Source organism: Sinocyclocheilus grahami, unplaced genomic scaffold (genome assembly GCF_001515645.1).
Source record: "Sinocyclocheilus grahami isolate Dianchi unplaced genomic scaffold, SAMN03320097.WGS_v1.1 scaffold1136.1, whole genome shotgun sequence".
Classification (NCBI taxonomy): Eukaryota; Metazoa; Chordata; class Actinopteri; order Cypriniformes; family Cyprinidae; genus Sinocyclocheilus; species Sinocyclocheilus grahami.
In genome coordinates, this window is record NW_015506315.1 from 249994 (window position 1) to 258594 (window position 8601).

The window sequence follows — 8601 nt, forward strand, 5'->3', positions numbered from 1 at the left end:
CATTAAATAATATTAACAGATCCAATTTTGGATTTTAATAATATATTAGTGAATGCTGAAATTTACTAAGATTAATAAGATCTAAGATCTACATTAGAAGTATTTTGCATTGAAAGTTGAAATGGAGCCTAAGTGTAAACTGCAAACAATTTGTGCATTTTTCTTTGCATACACAATGTTACAGGCACAAAAAGCCCCAAAGTCTTGTTGAGCACAGATTTCCTCTATTCTGTTTTGACATAATTCCTCAGCATCAAACCCAATAAACATCATAAACCTTGACTTTCTAGTTACTATTTCTAATTATGCACTAGGAGTATGTATAATTTAGAACGAGCGGGCGTTCTCATTCTAGAGCATTTTTGGACAAAAAATATATTTCCTGGCAAAGAAATATTGTAAACTGTAAATGTTTATCTGCCAAAGGTTAAGTTTGTTTACTTTTAGGATTGCACTTAGCAGCTAACAGACATGAACAAAAAGCACCCATTGATTTCACTGATCTTAAAAACATTGGAAATAAGTTACGGTCAGTTTGGTTCCTTGTTATCCGAAGTTTCAGTCGTTTCAATAGGAATCCACTCATTGGGATTTCTACATGCAGATTTCCCAGCTGGTTCACAGTTTTCATGTATTTGCCGTTTGGTTTGTAAGAGACATCTGTGCGCGCTGTGCTTACACTATTAAAAAAAATTTTAATTGGACCTTTATTGCCCACAGTATTTTGCTGAAATTTTGCTACTGTACCTACAACTTTATTGTGACAAAATGACTGTGTATTCCCTTTACTCTTTATACCACTCAAAATGCCGGCCACATTTTGCCCAACAGCTACTGACAGTCATAGGTGCTCCATCAGAAACTCCGAAATGATGTTTTCTTCTTTCAGATGGACAAATATGAGATAATATCCCATGGAGGTGTACTCTAAGGGTTTTTCGCACTCAGAAAATGGACTTGGGAGAGTTGAGAGGGCAGGATCTGTCTGTCTCTCACTCTTTCTTTTTTAACACTATAATGACATGCTGCTTCACAATGCACTGAAATGAAACTGCTGTGAGGCTGTAATAGAGTAATCGGTTCGCTCGTTCTAACTTGGCAAATTTTTGTTACTGTCTCTGCACCTTGTTCTTCCTCTGTGCAATCATACATTTAATTTTTTAATCATTTTCTCTTTTTAAATCTTCATTCTGCTTTTCTTGGGCAACATTGAGTCAATCGCAGTGATTTCAGTGAGGGATGATTGATATCAGATGACCAACAAAGAGCAGCAATTTTCTTTTTGAGAAAGTGTGAGGACTGTGCTAAAGAGCCACAGCAGGAAGCCAGTATGACCATATCAGGTCACTGAGAGCCCGTCCGACTGAGAGGAATTTCAAGAGCATTTAGCTCATTAGAAATGTCTATGGTGTAGTTTTTGGAAATGGTATGTTGCCATTGCATTTTATCGTTTTAAAGCCATTGCATTTTCAGTTGACCTCAACATGTTTTGGGATTGCTTTCTCAATTTCATCCAGATTTGTTTTGGCTACTTTCAACACTATTTTACCTAAAAGTTTTCTTGTATTTTTTATTTGTAAATTATAATGAATAAAATCCTTTTGCTTTGATTTACAGTATAATAAGATATCTGGATGGTCATTGTGTTCAATACCATCAGATTGTTCTATTCTCAATTATAAGATGAAAAAAAATCTACTTTAGGTTTAATTAAATAATTTAACTCGTGAAATCAGTGTGATTTGTGTTGATGATAATTAGTCATAGTTGTAGGAAAGTCATTAAATCACATCATACATGGGAAAAAATTGTATTCGGCTTTAGATATTTGTATTCAAAAAGCTTGAAAAGTGCTGTGTCATATGAAATGAAGTGATGTCTGCTTGACTCACCCAGTGTCCCAGTGTCGGTTTCTCCTGTATGTATCAGCAGCGGCAGCACTTCTCCCATATGATCCAGGCAGCTCTAGCCCTTATCACTCTACAGCCACTGAGCAAAACAGCCCTCTCTCTCTCTCTCTCTCTCTCTCTCCCACACTCTCATCCTTCATTTTCTGTCTCTCCTTTCTCCATCTTCTTCTTCATCCTTGAAAAGCATCCAACATTTTTTTTAAAGGAACACATTCCTCAAGCTTTTCATTGCTGAGTTTACATATATAACTTTGAGTCACAGTTTAACTATCAGGTATTGAATGTGTCAGTTCCATATTTTTTAAGAAATTAAACACCCACCATCAGTCACTGAGCTGCAATCCAATTTTATTCCTGAGAGAACGAGATGTTAAAAGTCTTCGCCCACAGCGTGGAGCACCTGTGGATTTGAATTGCCAATGACAGTGATTTTCCTCAGCTCAATTTTAATATGATTTGACTATGTCTGTATTCCCTTTTGAGATAAATGGTACATTGCTTGTTTTCTCAAAAAAATGCATATATTGTTATACTTAATAACAACTTCAATTAAGTTTCAAACTTATTACCCACAAGATATTAAAAGTGACCGAAATAGAATTGGCTGCCTCTTTTCAAATGCCTGAGGTTCCCAACTGGGAAAAAATGTGCAGCGTGTCTGAACTGATTGGGTCTCATCAGCAGGGAAAAACAATAATAAGAAAATAAGATACAACAGTGCAAAAATATATGGCAAAGATCCCAAAATACAATCAGAGATAAAGTGTATATACATACACACATACTTTGTATAATCATAATTTGTGTAAAAAGGAATGGATTTGTATAAAAATGAAATTTGTAGAACTTTTCTATAAATAAAAATATATACATTTAAATTTAAGATAAATTTATATTTTGAAGTAATGTATTTTTAAAGTATACATTACTTTTAATGTTTTTCTTCAGCAAATAGAGCAATTAAATGTTTGGTACATTTATTCACCTTAATTACCACTCTCAAGTGTATCTACAAAATCTCCAGTATTATTCTGTTTTTAGTACTACAGTGTGCTAGAACATGTACAGACATATTTAACAAATAAATTGTAATACAGTGCTGCAGCCGTGACATCAAAACCCGGAAGACTTGGCAAGTTTGGTTCATGTGTTCATGTGTTCGGTTCGCTTCATTCTTTTGGTCCGGACCAAAAAAGAAAATGTTACATTTAGTCCTGGTTCGCTTAGTGTTCACACGGGCATTAAATTAAAGAGTCTTTATACACTCTTAAAAATAAAGGTGCTTCACGATGCCATAGAAGAAAATTTTTGTCTAAATGGTTCCATAAAGAACCTTTAACATCTGAAGAACCTTTCTGTTTCACAAAAGGTTTTTTGTGGCGAAAGAAGGTTCTTCAGATTATAAAAAGTTAAGAAAGAGATGGTTCTTTAAAGAACCTTTTACTGAATGGTTCTTTGTGGAACCAAAAATGGTTCTTCTATGGCATCGCTTGAAGAACCTTTTAAGCACCTTTATTTTTAAGATTATATCAAAAATATTGGCACCCTTGGTAAATTGGATCAAAGAAGCCTGTAAAAATATTTTTATTAAAACACACACACACACACACACACACACACAACCCTAAATTTCATTGAAGTAAAATAGTAGGGGAAGGGAAATCTCATTATGAAATATGTTTTTTCTCTAATACACACTGGCTACAAATAATGGCATTCTTTTATTCAATACTTTTTGTGTTTGGAGAACACCTGACAAGAGAACAGAGACCATTTTTCTATACAGAATCTCTCCAGATCCTCCAGTTTCCGAGGTCCGTGTTGATAGACTCTCCTCCTCAGTTTTCTATAGGGTTCAGATCAGAGGACTGGGATGACCATGGCAGAATCTTCATTTTGTGCTCAGTGGCTCATTTTTGTGTTGATTTTGATGGTCTTTTTTTTTAGATCATAGTCCTGATGGAAGACCCAAACAAGGCCCATTATAAGATTTCTAGCAGAGTCAGTCAGGTTTTGAATTTTTTATCTGTTGATATTATCCATGATGCCATATCTAATAAGATTTCCTGGACCTCCGGCAGAAAAGTAGGCCAACAACATTAAAGATGCAGCAGTATATTTCATTGTACACAATGGAGTACTTTTTTTTAATTTTTTTTATCCCTGTGTGCACCAAACCCACCTTGAGTGTTTCCTGCAAAAAGAGCTAATTTTTAAGTTCCGTAGAACCTAAAACCAGTCCTGTTTGAAGTTCCAGTAGTGTGTGGCAACCATAGATATGTATAATAGATCCCACAATCGACCGCTCCAAGCACGTAGACATGTCCTCCATATTGTAACGGTCAACTTGACGTCATTCACTGGAGTACTTTTTTTTAAATTTTTTTTATCCCTGTGTGCACCAAACCCACCTTGAGTGTTTCCTGCAAAAAGAGCTAGTTCCGTAGAACCTAAAACCAGTCCTGTTTGAAGTTCCAGTAGTGTGTGGCAACCATAGATATGTATAATAGATCCCACAATCGACCGCTCCAAGCACGTAGACATGTCCTCCATATTGTAACGGTCAACTTGACGTCATTCACCATAATAATCAATGAATATTTGAAGATGCCACAATCCTGCACAGCCTATGGTTGTAAAAACCGCCGGGATTTAAATTCCCAAAGAAATGGGATAACCTTTCACAGGTAAGAATGTGTTGGATTGTGTGTGTTTTTTTTTTGTCATTTAAACCCTGGCAGTTTTTACAACCATCGGCTGTTCATTCATTGATTATTATGGTGAATGACGTCAAGCTGACCATTAGGGGACCATAGAAACAGTCGCTAATGAGGCATCTACATATACTCTTCTATGGTGGCAACTGAATATGCTGGAATTTGTGTTTGAATGAAAGTTTGAATGATTTTTCTTCAAACCCTCCCAAACAACGTGGTGATGTAGGTGGGGTTTTTTTGGCCTCTCAAACGGTTCTCTTCATGTTGGCCTTTGTGTTCCTCATATTTATACTCCAGTGAAACAGGAAGTCATGGCTGGATAATTTCATATTCCTAGTCACCCTGGTGTGCTAACAAATGTAAATATGAATAGATATATAGATCTTCAGAGATTTTACTCATCATAATTTCTAGGGGTACAAATAATTGTGGCAAATATGTATTAGAGAATAGTTTTTCCTAATGTGATTTTTGTTGAAAAGTTATATTTTTTTATATATTTTATTTATTTGTAATTCATTTTCATTTACTTTTTTTAATATCAAAAGGATAAACAATACAGATTTATTTTCAGAATCTTATTTGATCATATGTACTTATGTATGCCAATAATTCTCACCATGACTCTCTCTCTCTCTCTCTCTCTCTCTCTCTCTCTATATATATATATAACAGCTCCTTTATGTATAACATAGTATGCAATAATAATAGAAACGTTGAAAAACTGGCAACACCTGATTGCAAGAATTTATGCAAGAATTCATTACAAACAGATTTCCAGGCATTAGTTTTTTTTATTCCACATCTGATGTGTGCAGTTTAATTTGCTTGCTTTAAAAAAGTGTCCTCTTGTTCAGTAAAGTTTTTTTTTAATGTTTGATTGCAGTCTTTTTTTCTGGTGCCATTGTTTTCCTTAGAGTTGCTTCTCAGTTCCATACAATTTTAAGCTTTTCTTGGTTCATTGCATGTTCAACCTCTGCATGCTAATTCAGATTAGCACAGCTGGTTTTAAATTAATCAAATGTATTTTAGTTCAGGACTCCATAGTCCAGGAGTTAGTAATCTGTACTTAATCTGTGTTTCAGAAAGCCATTTTTAAAGCCATGATTAACTATGCCTACTCCATGCAGACTTAATTTAAACTCTGTCTGGGAAACCACCCCATAATGTTAAGTTCATTGAACGTAATTGGGCTCCTTGAATTTAAATGACATTAAGTTGAATCTCGTATAGTACTCTTATTAAAAAAATGTAAATTGTTTCAGTTTAAAAAGAGTTAAAGTAACTTGATAACATATGTTGTTGTTACTTTTTCATCATATCATTTTTTACAGTAATTACATAAGAACATTGCATTACTCTTGGACCACTCAGTGTGGACCCACTTGGACCTCCTCTTGATTCCTCATGACCTTATGCATCTTATTTATTTTAAATCAGGTGTTAAGCAAGTGTGGTGGCTGCTATGTAATGTTTTGTCCTTGAGGCAATTATAAAGTTCATAGAAGACAGAGAGAACCAATTTAATTAAGATAAGCCTTCACCTGTTCACCTGTCTCTGTTTCTCAGTTTGTTCTCTTTGTAACAGCCATTAGAGGTCCACAAAATTCAGTTCAATTCACTGTTATTCATTTTCCACTGCTCTGTGTGAGTCATAATAATGTCACAATCTGCTTTATGATTCCGCTGCTGTACTGAAGTGATAATGGCCAATGACTACTGAAGCAGAACTTGATCTATCGTGTTTCTTTCTATATTCAGCAGAACAGAACATTTTCTTGAATGACTTTTTAAATTTATGATAAATTACATGGTTCTTCTGAGCCAGTGAATAGAAAGTCAAAGTGACCTGGACAGTAAGATGTCAGCCATCAACAGTGTGTTCGCAAACTTAACTTGCATTATTAAATGGAAGCTACATATTTGATTCATTATCCTAATCATTACAAAATTATACAAAATAAGTATACAATTATACAAAATGCTTGAATGCAAATTTGCATTCGCATACTAAATATGGGCATAAATAAGCAAATGCTATTTTCGTCCCAGTGTGAATAGTAACATATAAGCTACTGTTTAAATGTGTGTGTATTCAGTATTGTTTTCTTTGTACACTGTGGTATAAATAGTAATATATAAATCTTGATCAATTCATTTATCTCTATTTGAACTAGGATATTATTTGTTTTGTAGCCTGCAAAACAAAAGCCATATCATTCAGTTTGTCTTAACTCATATTTCAATCTTTGATTTCCTGTTTCACCAGCAGCATTAGTAGATTCAGCTGAACCATAGTAGGACTGCATGCACATTCACAAATGTAGCATATCAAAGCAGGTTCCAACGTCAATAAGCATGACATTTAAAGAAGCAGATATCTGAGACGTGAGGAGAATCCAAATAAACATTTTAATATCAAAAAACCTGCAACATCAAAAAAAGAAAGAAAAAAAAGCATTAAATAGTGGCAGGCAGACAAGGAAAAGTGCAGAAAATTAAGGACTCATGTGCAAAATGTAATGCTCAAAGTCACACACACACACACTAAATATTCAGGACAAATCATGAACCAGTTTATGCAGAATAATGTGTGAAATAATGATATGGAAAGCAAAAGCAATTATACTTTCATTCACAAGTTAATATTCTTACGTATTTTATATGGGAAAAACCTGAATCTTCTGCCTGCTTGATGACCGCAGCATTGGGGATGGTTATTCTTTGTTTTAAAAATATCAATTGTACATATATATAAAAAATAAAATGTTAAACTAAATGTGAATAAAAACCCACAATTAAAATATTGAACTATTGAAAAGTTTTGGGTAAGTACATTTTTGAAAGAAATTAATACTTTTATTCTGCAAGGACACATATAAGTGACAGTAAAGACATTTAAAATGTAAAAACATTAGCTTTTTTAAATAAGTGCTGTTCTTTGAACATTTCTGTTTATCAAGGAGGCCTGAAAACAAACATATGAAGCAGCACAACTGTTTTCAACACTCATAATGATAATAAATGTTTCTTGAGCAGCGAATCAGCATATTAGAATGATTTCTTAAGGATCATGTGACACTGAAGACTGGAGTAATAATGCTGAAAATTCAGCTTTATTGAAGGAGAACAACTGCACACTCACTTAAGCATAGACTATTTATTATCTAACATTTCGACTAGTAGCCTTTGTCAAGGTCTTGCCCTTGACAAAGGCTACTAGCTGAAACGTTGGATAATAAATAGTCTATGCTTAAGTGAGTGTGCAGTTGTTCTCCTTCAATTAGGTTTAATTTTTTTCCTTCAACTTGCACCTCTACAGGTGTGCGTGCGCTTTGCCTCACTTGCTCTATTAAGAAACTTCAACTTTACCATCATAGGAATAAATTACATTTTAAAATATATTCAAATAGAAAACATTTATTTTAAATTATAATATATATCATATATATATATATATATATATATATATATATATATTTATAATAATATTTCACAATATTGCTCTTTTTATTGGATTTAAAATAAATAATTTCAGCTTTAGTGAGCATAAGAAAAAACATCAACAACAACAGTCCCACACACTAACAGTGCTTGCACATTCTGTATATCCAAAACACATGACCAATCACTACAATGATACATAATTACCAATCACAATCAGTGACGTTGGTTACCGAAGGTTAAGTTTTTCCTTCTGGAGCATCAGTGAGCATTTGAATCTTTTGTAATAGTTGTGTATGAGTCCCTCAGTTACCCTCAGTGTGAAAAGATGGATCTCAAAATCATAGTTGGAAAGGGTTCAAATATGCAAAAGATGCTGGAAAACCAAAGAATTTGTGGGACAAACAAGGCACTCACGAACAACTATCACAAAAAAACAGCTGTGGATCATCCAGGTAACAACACAGTATTAAAAATCAAGCTTATTTAAACTTTTGAATGGGGTCATTTTTATAAATTCAACTATTATT